Source organism: Pararge aegeria, chromosome 21, assembly GCF_905163445.1.
Source record: "Pararge aegeria chromosome 21, ilParAegt1.1, whole genome shotgun sequence".
NCBI lineage: Eukaryota > Metazoa > Arthropoda > Insecta > Lepidoptera > Nymphalidae > Pararge > Pararge aegeria.
Genome location: NC_053200.1, coordinates 4,090,963 through 4,108,476, shown reverse-complemented (window position 1 = coordinate 4,108,476; position 17,514 = coordinate 4,090,963). Strand labels below are relative to the sequence as shown.

Below are 17,514 nucleotides of genomic sequence, written 5' to 3'. Positions count from 1 at the left end.
CGTGAGAATAAGATGTTTTCCCGAGATAAAAAGTAGCTTGAGTAGAATGCATATCTGTGCCAAATATCAACATTTGATCAGCGGGTTAGCCTTGACAAAACGGCATGCATCACGCTTCATCATCGTCATCACTTCAACCGATTGACGTCCACTGCTGGACATAGGTCTTTTGTAGCGCGTTGCAAAATCCGCGTCCCTGGGCCGCTTGTGTCTAGCGGCTCCCAGCGACTCGTTTGATGTCGTTTGCCCACCTCGTTGGGGGTCGACTAACGCTGCGGTGCTTATCGGTGCGGGGTTGCCATTCCAATATCTTGGGACCCCAACATCAATCAGTGTAAATTTATATTTTATAAAATTAGTTCCTAGTAAAAAACAAAATACTCAGTGATGTCAATGGACAACGTGTAACCGAATTACGAATTAATGTTAAAGAATGTATTCGTATATTTCATAAGGAATCACTTTGTAACAATATTAAATCAAAAAAAGCTTATTTATTTTTCCATGCAAACGAATTCAATTCATTCTAAGCGATCGACAACCCTATTGAAGGTAAAAGATCGACACGCGCATAATACCTACGCTACGAGACGCGTGCCTAATAAAGTGACAGGAGCCAGATAATTTTATTTTTTCATTTGATTTTAGGGCAGTATCTGATTTATTTCAGTGAAAACTATGGCAGTGGATTACTCCAAAACTATTAGGTTTTCGGTTTGTTAGACGTGCCGCTAAGCATTTTAGCTTTCCGATACTTAGTACTAGATTAGGGTTTTATATAACTGCCATACTCCCTAACAGGTTAGCCCGCTACCATCTTAAACTGCATCGTCACTTACAACTAAGTGAGTCAAAGGCTATCTTGTAGCGGAGAAAAAAAGCTAAATCCGAGCCTTCTAGTTAATTTAGTCAGCTTTATGGTCAAGACTAACAGATATTTTACCGCTGTGAAGAACTACATGTATTAATAACAAGTTTATGTTCTTATAACCTCATTTAGCAGCACTCAGCACATAACGAGTGTTTAAAGGGACTAGGGTGGCAAGTTTATTGATCTGCAGGAACCCCTTCGTTTACCATAAAAGAGGAATGCGTGACTCAGTGGTCAGTTTACGTGCCGCCTTAAGTTACCATAACATTTCAAACCAACCGTACCATCAGTTCTTAAAACCTAACGTTCTAAATTAAATCACAATCAAAACTATGTTTATTTATAATAAGTAAACATAGTTTTAAGTTGACGAATTTAGTTATCGCAATCAACTCACTTCTATGTTATATTTTACATGTAATGTACGCATCAAGAGTGCCATCTATGTACCTATTTGAATAAAGAAATATTTGACTTTGACTATAAGCCTATATAGACATTCATAACTTAAATTTTTTACTTTATATTAAGGTTAAAACTAATGTTGTTTTCAATTGTTGACGGCCGAGTGGCGCAGTGGGCAGCGACCCTGCTTTCTGAGTGAGCTGGAAAATGTTTGTGTGATGAGCATTCTCAGTGTCTGGGTTTTATACGTATTTATGTACATTATTCATAAAAATATTCATAAGTCATCTTAGTACTCATAACACAAGCTACGTTTAACTTTGGGGCTAGATGGCGATGTGTGCATTGTCGTAGTATATTTATTATTTATTTATTTAAAAATCCTTAAATTCTTTGACGGTTCCAAAATCCTCGTCTTGCTATTACTATTCAATATTAACAAGTTACCTACATATAGCAATAATTCATATTCATTTCACACACAGCTTCACATTACGGTTTAAGTTCATGCTCTAATGGGGGGTCTTTATAAATTTACGTTTAATTTAAAATTTTAACCACTAGGTTATCACCACTTTACATTACACTACATTAATCTACAAATAAGACTATGCTGATCATTAAATTAAAATTCTCTGTAATCTAAAATAAACTACTTAAAACTAAATAAAATCTATAACGTCTTAGAAACCACCGCAGGCTCAGTTCTTAAGATGCTGGCAGCATTGCCCCTTTGGATGGCCAAACTAGTTCGTTGGCCAAGGCCGTAGTCCACCACGCTGGCCCAGTGTGTATTGATGGACTCCACACACCTTTGAGAACATTATGGAGAACCTTACGATATTTTCCTTCACAGTTGAAGCAAGTTATATGTTAATTGCTTAAAACGCACATACGCTAAGAGGTGCGTGCCTGGATTCGAACTGCCCCCCCTCGAAGGAAAGTCGAAGTCCTACCCACTGGGCTATCACCGCTTTGCTATGACGGTTGTAGATTTTGACGGCACTTTTAAAGACGGATAGAGGTTTACGGGATTAATGGGTAGGTACCTATTTATGTCAAGTTGACGACCTAAATAAACTGTAAAATTTGTAGGTATATAAAATGGCGACGGTAGTTCTAACTGACATATTCAAAGCTAAACGCTTCATTTTATCTATTGAATTAATATATTATATTATTACTGGTTTTATTCTTACGACGTGCAGTAGAACTGGAGTTTTTTGAATTAAACCTTTTAAGATTAACGCATGGAGTAGTAAACGCAATATACAATAGAACTAGGTACATTTATACTCGTTTTATATTTGTCCGCGGAAAATATGATTTCACATACAATACATTCTGATTCTAAGCACTGTTTATTAGCAAATTAATGCTTGCCAGCCGCGTACCGTTGCTCCGGGCTGAATACAGCTTTTAAGTCAAAGGCTTAAGCGGAGGAAACATTTAACTATTAATTTTATAACGGAGATCGGGCAACAGCGTCCTCCGTCTCGCTACTACTATCTTCTGCGATCATCAACCCGTCTGCCCAGCGTCTTTAGTCCTGCATTGCTTTTTTTTTTTTTTTTTTTTTTTTTTTTTTTTTTATATATATGGAGGAGGAAAATCCTCATGGATACCACTAACTGGCATGCCCGACTTCACCTATAATTATGGGGTGACCTGCGGACTAAAAACCTCCTCCATCCTCCACTGTACTTTCCGGTATTACACTAAGTATTCCATCAGAAAGGCAGCTGTTTAATTCAGGCTTCGATGTTCTGCCTATCCCATTCGTCATCTTCCCGAGTTTTCATAATGAGCTTTACCAATTTAGCAACTTTTTCCCATTCATCCTTATTCGCAAGCATTCTGGGTATAAAGTTTTTAGGCGTTAACTTGCTTCCTTTTCCTAAAGTCATATTTCTTTCTCGTTCAAACATACGGCACTCAAAGATGGCATGCTGTGGAGTATCATTTTCGCCACAATAGGGGCACTCGTCACTTATGGCTTTACCTATGGTATGCAGGTACGTGTTGAAGACACCATGCCCACTCAAAACCTGTGTTAGCCATCTGTCTACTTCTCCATGTTTGCGTTCCATCCACTCTTTAAGGTTCGGTATAAGTTCCCTGGTCCATGCTCCTTTTCCACGGCTTCTCCATTCTGCCTCCCATTCTATCAACGTTCTTTTTCTTTCCTCTTCAGGTGTATTTTTGTCTTTTCTGTATCTTCTGGTACGTTCCAAAGCCAGTCGCTCTATGGGTATTAGTCCAGCTATTACCTGCACGGCTTCTAAAGAGATAGTTCTATAGGCACCACATATTCTTATGGCAAGCAGCCTCTGAATTCTTGTCAGCATTTTTTTATACTTATCCATCTTTAATGTGTTTACCCATATTGGTGCACCATATAACATAACAGAGTGGGCCACTGATGCCAGTAATTTTCTCTTACTCGCACGTGGTCCACCTCGCCGAGGCATCAGCCGGCCTAACGCTGCAGTTAGGCGTTCTGCCTTGCCCGACACCTCTTCAATATGTTTATTGAACTTCAGACATCTGTCAAACCATATACCCAGGTACTTTAGTTTTTCTCCAGGTCTAACTTCTACGCCGTCTACTAGAAATGAGATTGGGCCATACCTTTTTTTTCCGCTAAGCATAATGGCTTCAGTCTTTTCGGGTGCAAGTCTAAGTCTCTTGTGTTTCATCCAGTCGCTTATCCTACCGAGTGCAATGTTGGCCTTTTTCATTAACACATACTCTTTTTGGGCCGTCACTATTAAGGCTAGATCATCAGCGAAGCCTACAAGCTGGACCTCAGATCCCAAATCCAATCTCAGCACCTCGTCATAAAGAATATTCCACAGTGTTGGGCCTAAAATGGAGCCCTGCATGGCTAGGACACAAAAACTATATTCGCTTGCGAGGCAGAAAATTTACATGTCCACCTGCCAACTGGAGCCGTTTAGTCCAGCACCGACATCTATGGCTATTACAGGTTGTTGATGTATTCGTTTTGCCGTGTATACCCCAGGGGCCATGACGTCTTAAGTGCAAAAAACTTTCGAGACATTACAAGATGGTTGATTGGCTCATCTCGTGACAGAAAAGCTGTCGAAAAAATACAGCTAGCATTTTTGGAAACATTCCACGCGGGCATGTCTTGTACATTAATTAGTTTAGTTTAAGTCCTATTGTAACATTATCAATAAAAATTATATAGTTGCTAAGAGTGTCTAGTTCCGTAAATTACTGTATTGCGGTGGTAGCCTTGTAGTTAGGCTTCGGTCACATTGTCAGGAGACCGAATTCGACCCCGGCACGCACCTGAAACTTTTCAGAATTATGTAATAGAGGTGATGAAGGAGAACATTATAGAGAAACCTGTATGTCAGGCATTCAGGGTTCCACAATGTTTTTAAATTCAGGAGGTCTACATAATTTGAGACTCAAAAGAGTGTAAAATCTAGCAATCTGCATATTGCCTATTTGGTGCACTCCCTAAACCCTTCTCATTCTGAAAACCCTTGCCCTGTTGTGGGTTTATAATTATATAGATTGTTCGATGTCCGTCTAGAATAAGAAGGACACCTATTTTGTATTAACTCATAATTAAACTATTTTACTTATAATTTTTAGTATATTTTAATTCTGAACTAAAAATCCATCATATCTACTATCTAGCATATACAGTTGGGGGTGCTGACAAACGTTTGCACATTTCGTTTAGTTTCAGGAATCGTTCAATAAAAGTTGAGTCCTGTTACTTCTTGGATTCCTATTGCACGCCTCATAAGCGAAGCGTTGAGGTGGGTATTATATAGTTGCCAGTTGGTCAGTATACGCACACCGAGTGATTTTCCAACTTAAAATGTCACTTTTTTATTATTTAGAAAAAACACTATTTTTAACACTCATGATATTCTTAAATCTCTTTTAATTATAAAATTGTTTAAAAAAGTTCTGTCTTGGACGTCCGTGTGTCTGTATGTGCGGATCCCGTATCTTGTGGTCACGATAGGCTTCGGTATTTTGAGGAATAGAAGCCTATTACTTTTCACGGTATAAGTAGATGTAGTTTAATTATTATTTACAAATAATCTCAATTTTATTGTAATGAATGAGATTATGAGGTGTGCACCAAGAAATGTGTTAGAATGCTCTAAAAATCTCTTTTTGGTGTTATTGTTATATAAAATTGCGTTTATGAGAAATGCATATCCGAAGCGGTTACGTCACTTATGGTTTGCGCCAAACGACGTACCAGCACAGCGTATTGGAGCGTGCCGATGTAATGATAGGCCGTGTTCATACGCTGCATGCGTTATTCCTTGTTATTTATACATCTCACGCATTCCTCTGCTAAACGGTATACCTACCCACTATTTAATTTTGCACTACTTTGTCTTTACATGTATGTATAAGGTGGGGTCTTAAAACGGAACCCTTTTATTTCTTAAGAACAACCGGCTTAGTTTGTTGTGGGCTTCTTCTTAGATTAGGGAACACTGCTGCTTTAGATTAAGTTTACATATGAAGTTATTGTAACCGGTAAACACAGAGTTCGTAGACCACTCACGTGGTGGACGGATGGATGACCCAAGCGGCATAGGATCGTGGTATTTTTAAGTTTTAACAAAGACCTATGTTCCGCAGTGGGCGTCTATTAGTTAGCATAATAATGATGATGTAGTTATCGCTATTGTCTCAGTACCATGCAGTGGCGGGCACTTCGTACATGCACAAAAGCACTGCCTACCTTAAAATTGATGTATAATTCGAATAGGAGGAGGATTTATGCATTTGTTGCAGTCTTTCCAGTGTATGCATACCCTGCAAAGAAACCCAGTGCACGCCACTGGTACCATGTATATCATCGTATCAGTTTTAGGGCGTGGTCCACGTGCACTGCTAGCATGGGCAGGTGACAATTATCTCCACGGGGAAGGGTTAAAAATGTAACGTCTCCCACAGCTTTATCAACGCTCAGGGCACTGGCGCACAAGTGGAAATAATATGCAAATAATATATTTGTAAAAATAAACGGGGGTAAACTTCTCCTATTCCGTGTTCACGTGCTTTAACAGGTGGACACGTTAATTATATCCCTTGTCAGGGGATATAATCGGGGGATATCATTTATATCTCCTGCTTGTGCTAGCCCTGCTAGGGATATAATCGGGGGATATAATGTTTGTCTCTAGCCTGTACTAGCCCTGACGGCTGGCTCAGTTGGAATGTTAATCAAGAAATATTTGACTTTGATTTGCATTTTTTCATAGATTTATTATGTAATGGATTAGGAGGAAAAGCTGCCAGAGGGTGAGAGGATGAATATTTGGCGCGATAAGATACTTTAAATCGTTTACAGCTGTGGAATGAATATAACAGGAAAATCGATCGCCAAATCGGTTAAATACTAAATAGTTTGTTGTAGTCTTCGTAAATTCTTGCCAGCTGTAAAATAACGGGTAATTTTATGCCCCAATCAATGGGTCATATACTTCGACAGGGGCTCAAGTCTATATAAACGTCTTTGACTATTTGTGGCATATAATATTTTTATTTTATTGAACCTTTTTATTTTTTAGTTTGCTCATTTATAATTTACAAACGTTCCGCCAAGAGAGCTGGATATAGAAGTCTGCACGAATTTGAGATTTAAAGACAAATGCATAAGTTCAAACCTACCCTAAAATTACAGTGTTACGATAATTGAAAATAATTGCGACTGTAAAAAAATATCCTTAGCTAACTGTGCCACCATGTTTTGTACCGTCATCGTTTTAAACAAGCGCACGACCAAATAGTTATATCGGAAACATCTCCAAAATACTACTTTAACAAATCCATAATTAATAATTTACGCTATTCGATAATTATAATTGCGTTTAGCATCGAGCGAAATCGTAAATGGACGCTAATTTAGCTTATTTATTGTCCAAACAGGCGATAAATCTGCGGGACAATTTCTGCTGCCAATAAGATGTTAGAAAGCTCACATTTCAATAGTTAATTTATAGCTATTAGCCAGAGTATAGTATTTACTTTAGAAATACGTGAGCGAATCGGTTAGACCTAGGCTATTTGATTTCATGTTGATAAATCGTTCTAAGGAATTTCTCTAGGGGTATAAACTTCTGTAGATAACTTTTTGAAGAGATTTCTATCGCAGAAATAAGTAAAATGAGCGGGACCTAGTAAAGTAAGTCTGAGGGTTAAACTTCCGGTTGAGTTAAACAACAAGAGCCATATATCGTGAAGCCACGACAAGTTTCCTCATTACTGCCAAAACCGTACTGCCAAGCGATTTATTCCTGTACAATTGTAGAATTGCAGATTCCTGTGAGTACTAACCATGATTATAGTCCCCGTAATATAGCAATGATAAGAAGCGGTGATAGTCTAGTAGTTAGGACTTCGGCTTTACTTTCGAGGGGGGTTTATGATGAAGCTGATGATGGATATAGAAATACAGTACCATTCTTTGTCAACAACATCGTGTAAATAGAGCACCGTCCACTGCTGGACATAGGTATTTTGTAATGAGTTACGAATTTCCGCTACGGCCTTATGCAACTTGTTTGATTTCTACATATTCGGGGTCTATCAACGCTGCGTTTACCGGTGCGGTCGCCATTCCAACACCTTGGAAGTTGGAACCCCAGTATCCATCGGTTCTCCAAGCTATATATCCCAGTGCAACTTCAGCTACGCGACCTTTCAATAACTCTGGTCTACGGATTGCCACATCAACACATGTCAATTTGATCACGTAGATAAACCCAGAGTATAGCTATTTTCGTTGCCCGCTTTACCTTCTTATGAGGCCACTGGCAACATGTACTGTAGTAAAGTGGATACCTGCCTCTTTGCCAAGCAATACTAGACCTATAATTGGTCCGAAAAAGTTTCGCGATGTTGGGAATATTGTATAAGTACACAATCGGAAATGGTATCAAGGATAGAAGTAATCGTAGTAGTAGAGCATTTTGTGACAGAGCTCGCCCGGTTTTAAGTACTACCACCATGCTTATTTCTTCCGCTAAGCAGCATTGTCGCAATGTGTTCTGGTCAGAAGGGTAGGTACAGGGTTATGAGGCATTACATATACGCCTAAGGTTGATAGACGCGGCAAAACTTTGCAGGATGTGCTTCTTGCATGCCCTGCGAAGTGTTGCTGTCTATAGGCTAGCATGGGCAGGAGGCAATTTTCTCCCCGTGCAAAGGATAAACATGTTTCTTCTCCCACAGCTTTATCAACTCTCAGAGCATTATCGCACTAGTGGAAATAATATACAAATAATATACATGTAACATGTGTCATTATGACAAACGGGGGCAAACTTCTTCTATATCATGTTCCCGTGCTTTATGTTATTCTGCTTAGTCTATCGATTATTAATTATAAAAAAGGAAGTTTTTTTGCGCTTATGCAAGGTGAATGCGTTTGGTACCCATATGAGTCTGAAGTAGTGAACTCACTGTATTTATTCCATAAGCGTATTTCCTTTTACGCTCAGACAAAATACCCATATAAGTTTATTGGTGTGACACACGCCGAGTGTCACAGTCAGACCACACCGCTATATGCATAAAAGGATCAATCGACATCAATTATGAGTTAAACGAGAAAATTATCACCCAGGCAAAAGCTATAAAATCTTCTAAAATAATTTAGGAATGACATCATCCGCTAGCATATTTTATGTACCAGACATTTAAATAATACAAATTCTAACAGAATTTAAATTGAATTTAAATTTCGTGACTTATGTCAAATGATTTATTTTCATACTTATTGAGGAATAAGTACTCTACTGTTTCGTTTTTTTTTTCGGATTGTGTGTAGCTGATTATCCCTAATGATTTAAACAGCGTAACGCTTACGGCGTGCCTCGGAATGTGGTTGCGCCAGGAAGAGTTTGAACCCTAGGGTCAATCGACTTGATTTTTGGCATATTTATTTCATTTATTTAGGGCGTAAAGTAACGACAAACAGTCGAATAAACAAACTCAATACAATATAATAATAATGTCGAAGTATGTATTTTACACGTGTGGTACGTTTTGTTACCAAATTGACCATAAAAAATCAATACAGTTGCACATCAGATTTGGTTATAAATTTCATATTAGTGTTGTGAAATGTTTCTGCAACCTTTTACTGTGACTTTTACGACCATTTTGCAGTTTAAAACGTATCATGTCTCACAGAACTTGTGCATTTTTATGTATTTATGTGCATACTTTTAGGTGCATAAAACGACTGTAAAAAGTAAAAAGGTTTGTTTGAAAAAACTTGTGTCACCAAAATTCCATGAATGATGATGAACGTATGTTTGTTTGTTCGTTTTTCCTTTACGCCCTTACTGAGCAACCAATCAAATTGATTTACGGCACAGAATTAGTCTAGAGGAAGGAGAAAGCATAGGCTATTTTTTTATCCCAGGAAATCCGTAATAATAAAGCGCTGTCAACAGCTAGTGTACGTATAGAATATATTTCACAAGTTTATTACGGTTAGAAACCTCTATCAGCTTCTATAATTTATCAAATCCTACGATCAGTCTCAGTATTGGCGGCAACGTTTTTCGAAATCGATCCATTCTCAACCAAGGGGGCCTTGAGCTGTTTCATTCAAATATCTCCGTTATCGTAGGTGATTGTTTTGGGCAGTGTTGGTCAATGGGTGTACAATGTATATGGGTGTAGATGATAGTGCGTCGGTGTTGTGTGGGCGCTGCGAACTTTAGAACCACTTTTACCTGCAGATATAACGTAATCGGGTTTGATAATGAGCAGGTGTGGTTTACAGAAAGCGAAATTATCTTCTATATCAAGTTTTTTTTATAATATTAATTGATGGACCAAGCAGGTAGGTTGCACAGGCAGGAAACAAAAAATATATCCCCCGATTATATCACCTGTCAGGGGATATAACTAATGTGTCCCACTGCTAAAGCACGGGAACATGGAATAGAAGAAGTTTACCCCCATTTGTCAAAATGACACACATATATTATTTGTATATTATTTCCACTTATGCGACAATGCTCTAAGAGTTGATAAAGCTGTGGGAGGTGACGTTAAGCGAAAAACCATCACCTGAAATTGCATCGGCAACCACGTGCTTCAGATCGGAACACAGCATTGCAAGAATGCTGGTTTACGGCGGACCGGCCGAGCTCTAACACAAAAAGCTATACTGAGTACTGTTAAAAATAACTGATGACTGACTGATTCCAAGAAACCTTGTCTGTTTATCGAGCATTACAGCTTAATTTGCTGTAACCCTCGATGTAATAAACTGTGTACAAATTGCACCTTACACATTTGTCTGTCTGACGTGGATTATTATCGCATGTCATAGCCTAGCTTTTTTTTTCTTTAGTTTGCAATAATTTTACAGATTAAATTACAATTTAATAGCACATTTATCTGCAAAATCATTAAGAAAATCTTAGGCTTTGGTATGATTTCCTAGGCTCAATATATTAACTTTTAAATATGTTGAAATATAAACATCGTTTTAAATTCTCAATGCTGTAGTTTCATTCATTGACATGTGTTCTCATTCAAAGACTATATTTGCGCTGAATTAGCTGGCATGTCGTTTGCCCACATTATTGGCGAAGGCAAACCGCCCCAGTTTAGTGTGGAAAGTGTTTTATTTAAATGTATATTGCACTCGCATTTCAATATATTTTCATTCATTCAACTTTATTAATATCTACAAAAAACAAAGTCGCTTTCGCGTCAGTTTTTATGCACTAATTTCTCCTAAACTACGCAGAGGTATATATAACCGTGCGCAGCCGGGGCCGGTCGCTAGTTAAATTTAAAATATGTATTCACGGGTAGTTTCCTATTAAAATTGTAAGCATTATTTCAGTTCGTATCTAATTTTAAAGTATGAACTTCCACCAATATCTTTACGTTCCTAACAATTCGGAAGAACCTATATTTTTTGTTACTTTTTTTTTCATTTTGACCAGTTTTGGCAAAGATCAAAGCTAGTACAGCCTATTCAGTCGTGACAGTTTTTTGTCGTTGGCAAAAACATCTTATCGCGTTCTTATTGCTCTTTGATTTAATTTATAAGATAACGGTACTTGTAACCGAGTCTAATTAAATTAGAATAATGTTATCGCTTTTTTGCCTCTTCAGTGTCGAATAAAATAGTTTTATCGACTTCGAATTAGTTTACAAAAAAAAAAGTTCTAGGACCTAATCCATAATATGTCAAAAATTCAGTCAGGTACGTAAGAATTGAAAAGGTATGATACTGATTTATTAGGTAGCAGTGGCGTGCATTTCATACACGCACAAAAGCACTGCATACGCAATTTGTCTTATATAGCTCAAATTGGAGGGGAATATTTCTATTTTATGCTATATATTTGCTTTATGCATACCCTGGCCGAAGACCCTGAGCACGCCACTGTTAGGTAGAGTAAAAAAACAGCATAAGTATATTCCCAAGTTATTTTCTGAAAAGTGATTGATAACGTTACATTCGCTATTGGGTGTTCCTTAATACACCAAATTTATTTATTATTACTATTTATTTTATTGTATTTAATTAATGTTTTTGCTTGCTAAAGTTGTATTGTTAATATTAGACATATTTTTACTAGGTAGCCATTGTTAGACGTTATGAAAGTTACCGGATTTATAAAGATTTGGTATACAAATTACTATATACATACATTATGGGTCTCCTCTCTCGATGAGAAGGGTTTAGGCTTTTTTCCACCACGCTGGCCCAGAGCGATGGACCTTGGTGGGCTTTCCACACCTTTGAGAACATTAATACATAATATACAATAGTATTTACCCATTTAGTAGGTAGGTTTATAGGTTCCATATTTTACGTGCCTAGAATGAGATAAACTCACAAAACAGGTTTACTTAACAATATATATTTATACAAATGTTTATTTAATTTGCAACTACCTAAGTCGAACGTTATTTGTTTTTATCTTCGCCTTTGTTTCTACATTTATTTTTAATTTAAATGATAAGGTTCTTTTTAGTGTACAGAACGTTATGCGGGTCATAAAATATAAATTACAGATAAAATAAACGAATTAAGTCTTTAGTAGCGATAAAGTTTCCTTTTCCAAAATAATTAAATCCTACTTATATAAGTGAGTTGATGATTACTTTATTTAACTCGTTCCCTATCTCAAACAATACCTTTCGGAAAACTACCTAATGACTAATGTTCGCAAAAGGTATATCTATGTAGATATACCTTTTGCGATCATTATATTTGTGCTATAAGTATATAAGCTCTACAGTAGTTATTATATAAAATTTCTTTTAATATAAGGGTATTTTAGTTGTATTTTTGTAGTTGTTTACAATACAATTTGATATTAATAGATTTCGTTTAATTTTTTTAGTTATCTGGAAATAATGCTGTATGGTTCTTATATATCTATTTAATTGATGTTGTAATGAAACTATAAATTGAAATAAATTCTTACTCTTTTTAATTGATATTGTTATGCATTGCAGTCGCATAGTATGTATGAATAAAAAAAAAAAAAAAAAAATATAAACCTATTTAGACATCTAACTAACTACGATTCCTATTTAGTAAATAGGTAAATAGTACTAACCTTTATTAAAGAAAAATATGGGAATGTAACGAAGTACAGGCAGCGTCCACTGATCTACTATTAGCGTCTACTGCGATCAAATTCTAATTCAAAATTCAAAATTCATTTATTTCAAGTACGCCTAAGTTCGGAAGTCAGATTCTACCGAGAAGAAGCCGGCAAGAAACTCAGCAGTTGCTCTTTTCCAACATCAACAATTTACATTTTCCATTTTGACATTCATTTTTCTATCTTGTGAGAAATGAAAGCGGAGCCGGGTGCTTCAAAGAAACCTTGTCATTAAGAAATTCATCAATTGTATACAGTAACCTCGCTGTAATAAATGTGTTTTAACATATTCATTAAACTTACTATATTATAAAAAGCGTATACTCAATCCCACAAACGACTTCTGTACCTTTCACAGACGATATGCAGATGTTCCTAATTTATGACCATTTCTTGTAAGTCGACTGTTTATATCCACTTTTTGTTTATATAGACTAATATGTTGTCCTACAAATACTATATTATTATAAATATATTGTAAATCAACAGTAATTACACCTATTTCTTTAAACTTCTCACGGAGGGATCACCAACCCTTCTGCCCAGCGCGGTGATTATAGGCAAACTCTCACATGGGGAGAGAATTTTAGTCCAGCAGTGGACTACTATAAACTATTTTTAAGACAGAAAATATATGTCAATACTTTTATAGATATAGCTGTAAAAAGTTATAAAGAAAATAAGCAGTGACAACCATAATATCAGCCGTGCTTACTACTTGGGTCAAATGGGATCACGGATTACTATAGCTAAAGCAAAAAGGTTATGGTCCTAGATAATATGAAGCAATAACCGCACCACATTAATACGCACACACATACGCACGTAAATATAATTTTAAGACGTGTTAATGTTCGTTAGGATTGTCAAATGATTTCAAGACTTTACAATAATTAGTACCTAAGGGTAGTTACCTAATGTTTTTTTAGGTTACTTTCATATGAATAGGAAATATAACTTTGGCATAGCAACCATATTTCTCAATCGTTTAGTAGCGATACTTTTTATGGGTGACATAATAATTTATTTTAAACAAGCCTTGTGATTTTGTTCTATGTTCTTAAACTACATACCTACTAACCTGCTGAAAACGTAAATACTACCTTTTTAGGTGCTACAGAAACGTTATAAATATTTTATAAGGTGCTATTTAAGGATTAAAGGCAGTTAGGTTTTTATTATCGAAAATAAGCACGTATAAAATGGTGAATAGACTTTTGGCTGTAGCCTCATTACCGCTAAACAAATTATTTACATATTGAAATCAATGGTTGGGTGCTACCATAGTCCATAAGCTCATGAAAATAAAGCTTAATTTGCTATACTCCGCGAAAAGCAGGAGAATCTGTGTGGTGTAATTGATAATTTCTTCAATCCTTATAGGTACTCCACACCAAACAGATCTTCGGCAATGTACCCTCTACGCACGTTTCGCTCCGAAACCGGAGCATCCTCAGGAGATGTTGACTTTACAATTGAATTACTTGTACTTTCATTGTAAAGTCAACGTCTCCTCCTATTTTGGAGATATATCATGGATTTCCACAAAGTATTCTACTAGGTATACTAAGTATTATATAGGTGTATATTCTATCCAATAGCTTCCATAAGCTAGGTACTATAATTTATTTGACATAACTTAGAAACGCTATAGATTTTTATGTCAACATTTTGGTATTTCTTAAATTATGCAAGTTTGATGAAAAATATTGATTTAAATCGATAATGGATAATTATGCCAAATTTATTGTATTCACACAAACTATTATTTTGACTAAATTAAAAGGTCAGAAAAATGTCGCTATCCTTCCCCACGAAGAAAACAACGAAAGGGATACTTTTAGTTCTGTCAGTTTAGTTTAGACATTTGTGTACAACATTAATCTTAATTTTGTTCTAACATTGAGCAATTAGTACAAAGGTCTGCTCATACTAACAAAATTAAAATATTATTTTAGAGTTTTTTAGTCAAGAGATGAAAATAGGATATCGATTTTAGCTATTCTCGCTTAGTTTTGTTACTAGAACATATCATTATACCTAGTATTATCTGTCGATAACTTTTGCGTGTTGGCTCCCAGCTTAGGTCCACATAAGGGGGAAATGACTTAAAAAGAACCTTATATTTTAGATACCTATGTTCAGTAGGTATATGAAATATTTTATAGTGATTGGCTCATTGCTCTAGTGGTTACTATGTTAGACTACATAACCAATTGGTCAACAATTGGTTACTGTTTGACTACATGACCAACAATTGCCAGGTTTTTGGGTATATCTGTTAAAAAATTTGCAGTACCTGTTGGTTAGGAAATTACTGTCGCCTAACCTGTACCTCGGAGTCCACGTAAAACCCCGGTTTATGTCACTAACATTTAATGCGGTTAAAGTCCGCCAATCCAAAATGTAGCAGCGCGGATTGGCAAACTAATCGCACTTCGGAGTGAGGAGTCCTGCGTCCAGAATTGGGGTATTAATATGCTGACTATGACGTTAAAGAATTTAACAAATAATGCACGAATGCATTATCATTCAGCCTATCATTGTTAAATAACCTTTTCGACGTATACCAACTACCATGAGATTGCGATCATTTAAATCTGCTTACGCGGTACCTTTTACTGTAAATCTAAATACATTACGTGTACACCAATCTAATCGCACAACACAGCACTAACGGAGTAAAAGAAACCTCAAAGAAACGCAACGGTACATAGGAAAACACTTAAAAAGAACGAATCTTGTCTATGACTTGGTTTGACAGTTGTTAGGTCATTTATCACGTCGCGATAGGACGCGCGGCGTTCGCGGGGGCCGGCCGTGGACTGCCCGCGATTGTTTACGGCCGGTCTTGCTATGGCAAAGATGAAACAACCTTTTGTGTTTTGCTGGGGTTACTTCAAATGGGTTGGCCATGTGTGGACTCTGAGAGTCTTGGATGTTAATAAGACTACTACAGTAGGAAGGTTGGTGGGCTACCATAGAATTGGTGATTTTCTTATTAATAAAGATGCACGCTCATACTGTTCCTCATTCATGGCACCCATCTTTATGGCTCTAATTTTCACTACCGGCGAATAACCTAATGCCTAAAATAAGTAACGCCTAGTCTAAGGAGATTCTGAGACATACATCAACCGCTAACCAATAATATGGCGCATTTCTATGTCCCTTATGCATTTTCAAGGCTATAACGCCACTTCGCACACTTACGCCTTTTGGCTTTGGTTTTGGCTCCGACGTATAATTAAGGCTCATAACAATTAGCTTTGGCACTTGGCTCTGGACTCTGGGTCTTATGCACAAAACATTAACTAAAATATAGTAATATGTTGACTTTTATTAAGAAGAGCAAGTGTCCTTGCCGAACCGTCGGTGGTAGAGTCACAACAAACGAATAGGCTTGACTTTACAAAAGAGCCTGTATGGCAGGTTTGCTACATGAATTATGGAATATAATTGTATCTTGTTGGCTAGATACAGTAGTGAATATAAAACAAATGGTCGTACTTTTCAAATTATACAACTATACCTAATAAAAATAAACATTATGTTTTAAAAAAAAATCTTTCTTGCCATTATTTTACCATAACAAAACGTTTTACTTTATTTTCGACCATAATTTTCGTATCAATCCATTTTAATCTTTTGCTAAAAAAAACTGCTTCGCAAATCAGGGGTAGAGTACAGGTTATCTTGCCTGAAACCTGTACATAAGGTATAAGATATATTTGTAATAAGTTACATAGTAAAACTACTAAAATCGACATCATAATTTAAAATTGTGTTTACGTTGATTATTTTGTATTGTATAATATTTTGTATTGTAACTAAACCATCCATTCCATTATTTAACAATTTATTCTAATCTAGTAATATTTATTATGATAATGGATAAAGGTGATCTTGATTATTTATAGATGTGTACTGATACCTACTGTTATGACAGGTTATGTGGTTCATCAATTTATCACTATCTACTATCAGACAGATTTTTGATAACAATCTGGCAGTGCTTGTGATTGATATCGATAAGTAAGATAACCTTCCTCTACCTTGCCCTTTGGTGCTCAATAGTGTAAAATTCCAACAACGTTATACACACTAATATTATGAGTGTGAAAAAGTGTCTCCTTTATTATTTGTTTTTGTTAGTTTGGTATCTAGGTTCTGTCTAACTACAGAAACGATCTTTAAGATTTTTTGTTTATAGAAATGCCCCTAGAAATTGACATAGGATACTATATATTCGTTAAAAGCACCAGAGTAAGGTGTTCTGGGGAAATTAAAAATAGCCTTTGTTACATAAGCTTGGCTCTACGGGTAAACCGGTCCAGGCGGATATTTGTATAGAGATAGTTTGCATCTGCAGTAGTCTGTTAAGAATTCCGTGTGGTACCTATAAATATCTTTATAAGACTTCCTCCTTCATCAAATGAGTGGTATACCTCTTGATCAGGTCTGTTTTCGTATTTTAGTTATAATGTAGCCGAAAACAAAAGAAATAAAACGTTAACAGGCCTAATGAATTAATAAATGAATACACTTTTAATGCACACCATACAAAAA

At 36.3% G+C, this 17,514-nt stretch overlaps 1 protein-coding gene across 6 annotated transcripts in view; it reads right to left on the bottom strand.

The window, feature by feature from the left end:
• LOC120632973 (hillarin) overlaps nt 1–15,757 on the bottom strand; it is an 86,254-nt gene extending 70,497 nt beyond the window's left edge. Inside the window, exon 1 of one of the 6 annotated variants that reach the window (XM_039902975.1) lies at nt 15,501–15,757. The gene's annotated coding sequence lies outside the window, so the exon portion shown is untranslated. Of the gene's footprint in view, nt 1–15,244; nt 15,480–15,500 lie in introns of those variants that run through there. The other 5 variants (XM_039902974.1, XM_039902971.1, XM_039902976.1 and 2 more) reach the window with 5 other exon arrangements.
• Nucleotides 15,758–17,514: the final 1,757 nt, after the last annotated feature.